Raw genomic sequence first — 12,116 nt, 5'->3', positions numbered from 1 at the left:
CAGAAAATAACAAGCATTGGGAAGGATGTAGAGAAACTGGAATCCTGTGCACTGTTGGTAGAAATGTAAAATGGTGCAGCCATTATGGAAAACAGTATGGCAGTTCCTCAAAAAAAATTAAAAATAGAACTACCATATGATTCAGCAATTCCATTTCTGGGTATTTAGCCAAAAGAACTGAAAGCAGGGTCTCAAAGAGATATATTTACCCCCATGTTCATAGCAGCATTATTCGCAGTAGCCAAAATGTGGAAGCAACCCAAGTATCCACTAACAGATTAATAAACAAAATGTGGTCTAGACATACAATGGAAAATTATTTTGCTTTAAAAAGGAAGGAAATTCTGACACATGCTATAACATGAATGATCCTCAAGGACATTATGCTAAGTGAAATAAGCCTGACACAAAAGGACAAACAGTGCATGACTCCACTCATATGAAGTATCTAAAGTAGTCAAAATCATAGAAACAGAAAGTAGTACTCATTTCTAAATACCAAGAATTATGTAAATCTCAAATTAAGGAGATGAATGACTGCATATACATTTTTTCTTACAAATAAATAAATAGACTGGCATATAGATAGGAGGAATTAGAGGATTTCAGAGAACTACTGCAAGCCCTTCTTTGATGTAGCTGGTGCCACAGTAGGAAGATTTATGCCAACAGCTTCTCAGAAAGGAACAGTCAAGAATAAAGGTCTTCATGGTCAAATAAGAGTTACTGTCTGAATGTTTAATTCCCACTCTGATGTCTGCTTCTCCCAAAGTGGCTTGACCAGCTTTGCCACACAGAGCAGCTAGGCAACACCTACCAATTCTATTAAAATGTGACCAAAATTTTAAGAATGAAGGCCCAAGTGTTTCCTAATGAGGCTATACTTTAGAATCTTTTTTCCTATATTGGGAGCTTGTCAAAAACAAAAGGAAAGCTACTGGATCTTAGAGCAAATGTGTCAGCATAGTCTTTCAGGGTGATTCACCATGCCTGAAAACAAACATGAGAAACAGGTGTGCTTCCCTGAATACACAACCAGAATTTAATATAGGGCCAGTGTTGTTTTATGAAACCAGGTTGAGAATAACCTTATAAAGTTTGGAATTAAGTATGACAAGATGGTAAAAAAAAAAAAGATTTCAGATAAATCTCAGAATACTGTTATTCTCAGGCTTTGAGTAACTTGAAATCAGGAAGATTATTCAAAACATCACTACATCATTAAGAGTCTAATAAAATATTTTCTGCTAAGGCAGGAATTAGTCCAGTCCCTAAAACCAGCTTTACAGTGCAGCTCCCCTGTATCTTTCATTGGCATTAACCTTCATTAGTGAGGTGGAGTTTCAGAAAACACTGTGGATGCACTGACATTTCTCCCGAGTCTACAGTACACGATAGAAATCCACAGGCTTCAGCACTGTTCCAGACCGAGTTAAGACAGTTAGATGTCAGAGTTAATGGCCGAGCTGAAATTTTTCTCTAATTAAGAAAAATTTGTCTCCTTTTTTATTATGAACATCTAGTGATAATGAAAAAAATATGCTATTACAGCATAATCTTACATAACACTCCAACTGTGTGGAGAAATACATGCAATAAGGAAAAGAGAGGAAAGACAAATACATACTTGTGCATATACACACAAAGATGTTTTTATATAACAATCAAAACCCCACATCTCCCAGAAAGCTTATAAACACAATTTCAGTCTCTAAATTTTATTTTGTGTACCTTTCATCTCATAAAAAAAAAAAAAGCAAGGTTGCTCATGAGAGAAGAAAATTCCCTGATCTCTTCTACAGCGAATCTTATTATACTAAGGGGGGCAGGGGTGTAGGGAAGCAATGCTCTCTTCAGAGATACTACCTGTCTTTCACAAAGAGTATTCAGGACAAGGAATCTGTGAGGTGTAAAACCCAGAATCCAGCAACACCAAGTGGCACAGAAGTGAGTCAAACACTAGGTGCATTGTGTTAAAATAAAGGCACCTTTAATTTTTAGAACTTGGTTCCAGAAGCTCCATAGGGAGATGAACAACAAAATTAAAAGAGAAGAAAATCACACACACACACACACACACACACACACACGTGTGAAGGTGCACATCCAGGACAGGAAAACAGAAAGTGAGCCAGGAACTCCTTGGACTAGAGGGCAAGGAAGTGCTCATAAACCAAACTTAAAGGGCTCCCACCGGCCAAATATGAGACATTTTGAGCATTAAAAAAAGTCTGTAATTGCTGGTAAAACACAGAATAAATTAAAATCCATGAGTTTATAATGATACTAAAACAAAGAGAGCAAGGAAAGAAACAATTCATTTGCCACCAATGGAATTGATTCTTACAACACCCATCTCCTTAGAAAATTGTCAAAGGGAAAAATTAAGAATTTACCTCAACTTTTTGGTAGAAATTATAACTTATTCCTAACTGATGAGGGAAGCTTTTACAGAATATTGGGGGAATGGCAGAATTAGAAAATTACCATTTTGCAACAAGCAAAAAAATAACTGCTTCAGGCAAGGATCATCATTAGATGAAAGGGTGCTGGAGAAGTATAATAGTATGGTGCCAAAGTGTCACCACTCTGCAGATGACTTGCTAATTACAAAGGGGAAAAAAAGTCTTTACAATGGAGAGGTCTGGTATTTATCATCTTAAAAAAATGATCAAACTAGTGGGACATGATGTTTCTCTTATTGTGACACAGTATGAGATACAGAGCAACACCTATGAAGTATTCGGTATCCAAAAAAAAAAAAAAAAATGTTTAACCTGGGCCGGCCGAGTGGCGCGATGGTTAAGAACTCGCTTGGGACAGCAACCTGTCTGTTCCCCTTCCCCAATCCCCCAGCACTGTTCCCATCCCCCCAATTCCCCAATAAAAAAATCTTTAAAAAAAAAAATGTTTAACCTGAATCTAATCAAGCCTTTATGCTTCACTGCCAGTTTATAGGAAATACAGGGATAAAGGAACAAACTAAAGGAAACTGTGAGCAAACAATCAGAAAATTCCAGAAGTGATATATTCTATAAGACAAATGGCTTGGTCTCTTTAAAAAGTCAATATCGTGTGGCTTCTACATAAATTGTTCTAGATTTAAAAAGAGAGACATCTTTGGAGAAAAAAAATACCAATAACTAAAAGGTGTCTTCTTTGAGACAACTGGGAAAATATGAACTGGATATTAGATGGTTTAGGAAATTACTGGTAATTGCCTTAACTGACAATGTATTATAACAACAAATAAGTAAAACACTGTATTTATTTTAAGAAGATGTATCTAACATAAAGTATTAAGGTGTCATGGTGTCTGCAATATAAAAATTTATATATTATATATATAAATACATGCACATTGATAAAGCAAATATAGCAAAATGTGCACAATTGATGAATCTAGGGGATAACTGGTATAGAAGTGATAACTGTACTATTCTTTCAATTTTCCTGTGTGATTAAATTTTTTCACTTAAATAACTAAAAAAAAAAAGGGGGGGTGGGGGAGGCGCAAAATGCACTTCCTCCAGGACAGCGTCCCAAATGAACTCTCCTTTAAACCTTAACCACTAGTTTACGAAGTCTTCTCTACATAGGGACACAGTGTATTACTGTTCCCATTGTTTTCTAACTGTTCTCTGATTATTTCATATATTGAGATGTGGTTTTCCATCAAGACTATAAGCTCCTTCAGGCACAGTCATCTTTTAATTCTTTTCTATTTCCTCACAGCTCATAGTGAAGTATTCTGCAATTAGTAGGCTTTTAAAAATTACTAGTACTGTGCTGGCTGAGTGGCTCAGTTGGTTAAGAGCTCGCTCAAGAGTTTGAGCTCTGAGCAACAGCGGTTCGAGTCCCGGCCTGAGCTGAGCCAACAGGTTGGCAGGATGGCTCAGCTAAAAAAATAAAAAATTAAAAAATTAAAAATAAATAAATAAAAATTACTAGTACCAATATTCTGTGTAGGTACTCAGTCAAGTACCTTAACAGAGTTAGCTTTTCAATTACTCAACAGAATGGCAGTTCACTTGTATAAACAATTTTGAGTCACAGCTATTAAAAGATCATAAAACCTCAACTTATGGGCTTAAAGAATTTCACACAGAAAAACTAGCATCTAATAGTTAAAGAAAGAAATTATAAGTTTTACATGTCTTCCTAGCACTGTCACGAGTTTGCTCTATTATCCAGGCATCAGACTTTATTCTCATGACATTATTCTTCAGGCGAATAATATCTTCCACCACCAACCCCATTTGCAAAACACTGATGGTATTTATCCACATCTCCTGGGTGTAATGAAGCTTAACAAGCTATATAATGAATTTTAAAATTTTACATAAAAGACTGCACAGGGCCGGCCGAGTGGCGTGATGGTTGAGGGCTGGCTTAGGACGCCAGAGGGCCCGGTTTGGATCCCACATATGAGGGCCAGTGACACTGCCCTCTACAGCTAAGATGCTGAACAACAGCTCAACCTGGAGCTGGGATGCCATGGGTCGCTGGCGACGGCGTAGGCTGCAGCCCCTGTGGCAGTGGGTTGCCATGGGCTACAGTGTGTGGCCAGCGGCCAGCGGCCAGCGTGGGCGGCCGGCGGCCAGTGAGCGGCAGTCTGGAGGCCGGTGACCAATCTGCCTCCCCCGGGAGGAGCGTAGTGATGGTGCCGACTTGGGCCGGTGAGGCGGCGTCCTCCACGGCTAGACTGAGGAACAAAACGACAGCAACTTCTCTGTTCCCCTTCCCCCAATTCCCCAATAAAAATCTTTAAAAAAAAAAAGACTGCACAAAAATATTTGATAATACAGTGTTGGTGAGGAAAGAGGTAGTCTCATACTCTGCTGGCAGGAATATAAATTCATATAACCTCTGTGGAAAGCAATTTAACAATATCTAACAATATTAAAAATGCATATATCCTCTGATCACTTCTATGAATTTACCCAACAGACACCCATGTACATAAAAAGTACATACAAGGAATTAACTGCAGCTCTGGAAACAACTTAAGTATCCAATAATAAAAGTTGGATGAATGATGGTACAGCTATACAATGGAATACCTACCATCTTTCAAAATGGGATACACTCTATGTACCCTATGGAATGATGGCCAAGATATATTAAGTGAAAAAAGAAAAGTGCAGAATAATGGGCATAGGCTTCTCATCATTTGTGTAAAACAACAAACAAAAACAAAACCACCAAAGAATATATAGGTGTATATGCTTGTAAAAGCACTGACTGTCTCTAGAAGGGTAAACAAGATACAGGTAACAATTTCCCTTGGGGAGGGTAACTAGGTGGATAAGGAGGACAGTAAAATAAAGATTTTTCACTCTTTTTGTGTATCTGTGTACTTTTAAAATTTTGTTTCCTATGTATGTACATGTCTTACCCATTTTAAAGAGTTATTTTTTAAAAAACACAGCTCTGCACCAACAACAATTATTTAACGATATTCATCTTAATCCTAAAAGCATTTCATGCGTTGGTACCATAACAATTTTAAATGAGGTTTTAGTAGATTCAACCAGATAAAATGTTTCCAGATAAACACAAAGCATCCTAGATGATAAAAGCCTACTGAAAAAAGAAATAGACATTTATTACCTCAAAAGTTTTAATTCCAAGATTTCACCAGAACCTGATGAAAGTCTGGACATAGGCAACATTAAACATCTTCAAGTACCAAACCACTATGAAGAACTCTAAAAGGAGAAGTCACCAAAGGACCAAATGGACATCAACCACCCTCACCCTGTAAGTGTGGGGTTGTCACAGTAATTTATACTCCCCAGTGTTCACACAAGGGAAAAAAAAAAGATGAGTCTCCAGCTCTTTCCCAGGACACAGGATGATATGCCTCCCAAATTCCTAGCTTCCCACTGTAACCATGGCAACAGAAAAAAAGCACAAAAGACAGCTGAACCATGCAAAGGCCAGTTAAATGGGGAAGTGAAAAAAATACATATACTTTAAGGCCCAAGAACATAAGGTCCTTGAGTTAAAAATGGCACGCCAAAAAGCCTTGAGAGACTACCAAAGGAAGAACACAAAGGAAAGAGAATAGAAAATAAGGCTTACTAACTTATCCCATTCCCAGTTATCCAGACAGGAGACAGGATTGGCCAACACAAGAGAAAAACACAGAAAATGCCCCCTTCCCCCCAAATTTAGCTATTAATTTCAACGCTACTCAGCAAACCTTCTGTCTCTAAGAGTTTATCATTTCCTTACCCTGTTCTGACGGCAGAGGTAAGAAGCAACAAAATATGCAAAAGTGTGGCAATACGGAAGCAAATTAAAGGACCATGAATCAACTGCCAACTGAAAACCCAGGGCCTAGATCACTGAAGTATTAAAGTTCCTTGTTTTAAATTGCTGTTTGTTACTTGCAAAAGCGAAAGAAACATCACTCTCATTACTTAAAAGTTAAAACCTCCACTGAGTAAGTTATCGTCTACCAGTAGTTTCAGATTGCTTTTGTTTGCATGTGATGTTCACAAAGCATCAATAATGTACAGCTAAAACAAAAGCGCTGAGGAAGATCTTTTACAATGAAAGAGGCAAATAGGTCACACTGAGAGGGCTGGAAATGAGAGAACCTTGATGTCTTGATTTACAGCTACTACTGTAAGCCTTATATTGTGTGCTCTTTATCTCTACCTTATCTAGTTGTGTGAAGATAATAAAGAATTTTACTAAAAGGAAAACCCGCCCTTACATTTTTTTTTTTAATAACTCTTAGTCCTCCTGAGAAAACCTACCAAAATCCCCTGCCCGAGTAACTGAATAGGTTGGAGCACCTACTCCTAAATTTTGGGGATGTCTGCATTAAAGGTACAGCATGACGATGAGAGTAAAGAAAAGTATTGCTAGAACTAGAAGCTGCTGTGGCAGTTTCAAACGAAGGGTCAGCGTGGGGCACGTTAGCTCTGGGAGGAGTTTGTGGCCTGGGACTCTCTACGGCAACACTAGATGCGAATAGTGCTTTGTCGTTTAGTCCCTCAAATAATTTAAATTCTTCCTTTTAGATAGGAGCAACAGGCTCACTATCTGGCAGCAACTCGACCCCACTGCCTGGGAAGAAGGCAAACGCGTGGTCAAGAGGCTCTTTATCCCGCAGGTCCCTGCAACACAGCGATGCGCATGCGCCCGGAGGGCAGCGAACAAGCACCCCTAGCTCGTTCACACTCGCGCATGCGCAATCACCCATCTCGCCGCAGGCGACAGCTCACTATTTGGCAAGGGGGATGGGGCTGAGAAAATGATGGGGGGGTGAAGGCAGGGGGCGCGTTTGTGTCTCCTGAATGCTTGGGATTGGGAGAAGGAACGGTTGATTTGGCTCTGGCATTAACAAGCCACGTAACCCGGGATGTGGGAAATGGGGCAGAGAAGAGTATATGTGTGGCTGGTGGGAGGGGTGGGGGGGACACAAGGGGAGTGGGGGGGTCAGTCACCTCTTAAGGGAGGCGCCCCCCCACTCCGACAAGACAACCCTCTCCCTCGACTCTCCTCCCCCCACTCACCTGAGAGCGGCGGCGACAGCTGCTGGTCCCCGTCCCCCTGCGCTCGCCTCATACTGTCCGCAACATCCGGGACCTGCGGGACCGCCGATACACAAATAACACACACACACTCGGAACGCGCACACTCACACACACACCGACACACACCGACCGGGGCGTCATGGCGTAAGCACGTCGACGCAGAGAGCGCGTACCCGCCGGGCCCCACCCCGCGCGGCCTCCGCCCACTCTACTCTCCTCCCCTCTTCTCCTTGGGTTCTCCTGCCCCGCCTCCTTTTTCCTCAAGACTCCGCCTACTTTTCCTAGCGCGCATGCGTCCCAAAGGGTCTCACCAGGGCCCGGAGATTTAAAGGGAAGGAGGGGCCTCAAAAGAAAGAGGCGGGAACGCGGAGGGGATCGCGTGCAGAGCGCCACAGGCTGCTCGGAGGTGCGAGGACCAAATAGAGGCACACCGAGGGGAGGAGCAGGGTGGGCAGCGTAACAATACAGGCATTTAACAACTTATGTATGCAAGCAGTTTACGGATTACCAACGACTTTTGCATGTATTACCTCGTTTTTCTGTCAGTAAAATGTTTTTTGGACTTTATTATAATGCTAGAGAGTCTTTTAAAGTAACTTGTAAAATTTAGCATTTGGAAACAAAAATAATAAATACCATGTTGGGGGGAGGGAGGTGAGCATAAGTGACAAGTAAAAGGAAGCTGATTCAGTGGTAATTTGTGGTCGTGGACATCTGTCCCCAGTCGGCCTCACATCCTATTTCCCAAGGGCCCTTAGTAATTCCTGAGTTTAGTTAAAAAAAAAAAAAAAGCCTCAGAGCATCTTGGCCCTGTGAGAAAAAAAGTCATCTCCCCGTTATAGTAATAACGTCAGTGATAAAGTATTTATTATTGTTAAAATTTTTTCTTTTAATGTAAACTTTAAAAATTACTTTTATTGAATCAAGCCAAATAATCTGGAGCAGGCATTATCTCTTGACACACGCACACAAATGCCTGAGGAGGCATTGGACCCAAAAGAGGAACCAAACGAACCTGTGGGTTATGGGGTTACAAAGGTGGGCTCTGCCTTTTGAACAGCTTCCGGAAGTCCTGCTGCTGTGGGACTGTCTCCAGGAGACGGTGCTGACTGTCTCTTGCCACATGCATGCTGGCGTCAGGTGGCTGGTGAGTATTCAGCAAGGAAGGCTGGGAACCCCAGAACAAAGCCACGGGGGTTTGGGAATAAACCCCTGACAGCATCAGGCTGTCTTCCAGTTTCAAATACACAAGCAGACCCTATAATCCGACAGCTTAAAATATCCTAGGAATCATGGACAAAATACTCCAAACTCCTAGAGCTTGCCCAACCCGAATTTCAGTAAAAACGATCGAGAAATGGAGATCCTAAATTCGACAATGACGTGGTTACTGTGTCTCCCCTGCTTGAAACAGAAAGAGCTTTTGTCACCTATTAGGCTGATGGCTTGAAACTTTCCAATTAGATTTCGCTCAACATTATCATAAACAAACATTCATTCCTTTAGCTGAAGCCAGCAAGGTTTTCAGTCCTTGCGAAAATTCAGAGTGCTCCACGGGTAACCCAGAAACCAGTTACTAGTAACTGACTCATGACGTCATGAGACTGTTGAATGACAATTGTCTTGACTTAGAGTTCACAGGTCAGCAGAGAAGAAAGAAAAGGAATACTCCGTGGAGATTGGAGCATGGAGGTAGGAAAAGGGTTCAGAAGGAGGAAACTGGATGCATTGACAACATACTTTTTAGCTGCCTCACAACTGGGGCTAATCATTACAGTTTAGTCAGATTCTGCCTGGGATTTGGGAGGGGACTGCTCAAAGCTAATGAGTCTGTGTTCGCAGCTTGTCCAAGCTGGCCCTGAATCCCCAGGGATCTGTAAGGACATAAGAGTACTATCCCCATCTGTAACCTGGTGCGATGAGGCTCCTATTCTACTGTGGGGACCATACCGCCCACCTGAGATGTGATCCCATCAGCCTCTGTACAAAGGACTTTGATTTGGTGTGGATCTGATTAAATGACTGTAGATGTCCTTGGAAGCACTGTGTGGAAGAATTTTAAACAGCTTCTCCTTTTTAATATGCACTTCCTCTTCGGTTTTAATTATTTTGTTCCTACATTTTCCCTTTCAATTTACTAAAATCTAGAAATGTAATTAGAGCAGAGGCTGGGCTCAGAGAAAGCTGCCAGGATTTCTACAACATGATTAAATATACTAGGCATCCCTTTAGTGTGGGACTGAAAAATAGGATTCTCATTATTATCTTTGCTTATCCAGGGAAGAATCGGCACCACATACAGATACAGATTTATTGAAAATGCAGCACTAATTAAAAACTCACCCAGCCTCTTCATGAGATTTGGGGGGGGGGGGAGGTAGGGGGGCGGGGAAAGTGCAGTTATTTAATTATTTCCTCCATTTACTGCTCTGTTGTTGTAACCACGACAAGCAAGAAGCCTCCCTCACTCTGTCCTTAGAATAAAATTTTTCTCTCCTCAGGAGGGACTTAATGAGGCTTTTATCTATGCAGCAACAATCAAGTTTACAATGGCACCAGTTCAATTCACTGCTCCTTGTGATGTTAGGAAACACGCAGAATTTGTTTTCTTAATTCCAAAACACACGTGACAGTGTTCATTGGCCATCAGGAGCTAGGTCTGGGCAAGAGCTCTGTCCCAAATGAGACCCTGAGATGCCTGGTATTTATTCTGCCAATGAAGATCTTCAGCTGCATTTTACATTCTAGTAAGCAAAGCCACGGTTTCCCTTGAAGCAGTAGGGGAGGTGGAGGCTGGCAGGATGGAACAGAAGGTGAGTACAAACTCCCATATTGGTTGTAAGCACTGTTGGAAGATGAAGACCTTCTCTCCTCTCTATAGAGTTATTTAGTTGGCCAGTCAATTAATGCCAAGCCCAAGTCCTGCGTGGACATCAGAGATGGATATGCAGAAAGATCCTTAGTAAGAACATGGTCCTGGGCTCTGGAGGTCTTCAGTTTAAAGAAACAAAGACAGATGACACACCCTGAGACACAGGTATAAGACCATACACAAGGAAGCATGACAACAAGAATATACATTGATGAGGTTATGCTGAGACTGCGATGGGGTTAATAGAAAATTGGCAATGGAAAAAAATATATATATATACACATATATATATATATATTTTTTTGTAATGTATCTTTCTATTTTTTTAAAATTTTTTTATTGGAGAACAGTGTGTTTTTCCAGGACCCATCAGCTCCAAGTCAAGTAGTTGTTTCAATCTAGTTGTGGAGGGTGCAGCTTCAGTGGCCCATATGGGGATCAAAGCGGCAACCTTGGTGTCATGAACACTGTGCTCTAACCAACTGAGCTAACTGGCCACCCCAAGCAGTGGAAAAATATTTACTGATTGATTAAATTTCATAGTGAGGCAGCTGTGACTTAATGAATGAGATCCAGCCTTCTTCTCTGGAGACTCAAGTTCAAACCCAGCACTAACACTTACTATAGTACAAACTTGGACAAACCTCTCTGAGCCTCAGTTTTTCTGTCTGAACAATGGAGAAAATAATGCCCACTGGATCACATTGTTGTGAGGATTAACTGAAATAATATTTGACCATAGCACAGTCCCTGGTAAAGAGTAAACCCCACTTATTTATGGATATGTTATTGAATGTGGATTTTTAGGATACGTGTTCATATACCTGCTGGTCTTCAGGCACCACTCTAATCTGTGCACCATGCTCACTTCTTTTTTCTATGTCCTTCTTTAGAATTCTTTGGGAAGCATAAAATCAAGGAAACAGCACAGACTTCTCAGCCAGAACATTGTCACTTGCTAGCTGGGGTTCCTGAACAAGCTCTCTGATTGAGGAGTCTGTTTCCTCACAGATTGGTCAGGGTTTCTGGTTGCAACTCAAATAGAAGTTGCAAAAACTGCACCAACTCTGGCTATAGCAACAAAACTAGAATTTACTGAAGAAATATCTCTGGCTGCCAGAATTGACAAGAGCTGAAGAATCAGACTTAGAAAAAATTCGGCTGAAAACTGAAGGCTAGTGTAGGGAGACCAATCTTCTTTAGCAGGACATTTTGACCAGGAAGTCCAACTGCTGGGCACTGACACAAAGTGCCACCACCAGACACATGGCCAGAGCTGCTGCCACTGGAAAGGACATCTAACCTTCCTTCCATCTTTGCGCCCCACGCTGCAAAACTAAACCCAGGAAACAGCAGGCTGTTGGCCAGTCCTAGGCCACAGCCTGAGCCCCAGCTACCATGTGGGCAACAAAGAAAGGTCTTGCTGCCACGGTGTCTACGGTGTAATATTCAATACTCCTTCTCCCTGACACAATCCACAGCCAGCAACTCACCCCAAATAGGAAGCAGATCAGATGCTGGACTGCCAGCCCTCCCATCTCATTTGTGAAACAGGGCATTCATGATAGGGCAATAAGCAGCATTGAATGACATGACATTTGTTCAAAAATGCTTGGCATATAAAAGACATTCTGTTACTTTACTTCGCTCTTTAATAAAATAAAAAAAAGGCTTGAAATGGTGTGGTTATC

At 41.4% G+C, this 12,116-nt stretch overlaps 1 protein-coding gene across 2 annotated transcripts in view; it reads right to left on the bottom strand.

Annotated features, from left to right (window-relative positions):
* The window catches only part of SPOP (speckle type BTB/POZ protein), a 73,472-nt gene extending 65,719 nt beyond the window's left edge, over window positions 1-7,753 (bottom strand). For both annotated transcript variants that reach the window (XM_019638800.1, XM_019638801.1), the window contains exon 1: window positions 7,533-7,753. The gene's annotated coding sequence lies outside the window, so the exon portion shown is untranslated. The remainder of the gene's footprint in view (window positions 1-7,532) is intronic.
* Between the last annotated feature and the right edge of the window lie 4,363 nt (window positions 7,754-12,116).

This window comes from Hipposideros armiger, unplaced genomic scaffold (assembly GCF_001890085.2).
Source record: "Hipposideros armiger isolate ML-2016 unplaced genomic scaffold, ASM189008v1 scaffold_40, whole genome shotgun sequence".
Classification (NCBI taxonomy): domain Eukaryota; kingdom Metazoa; phylum Chordata; class Mammalia; order Chiroptera; family Hipposideridae; genus Hipposideros; species Hipposideros armiger.
This window is presented reverse-complemented; position numbering and strand designations above follow the sequence as displayed.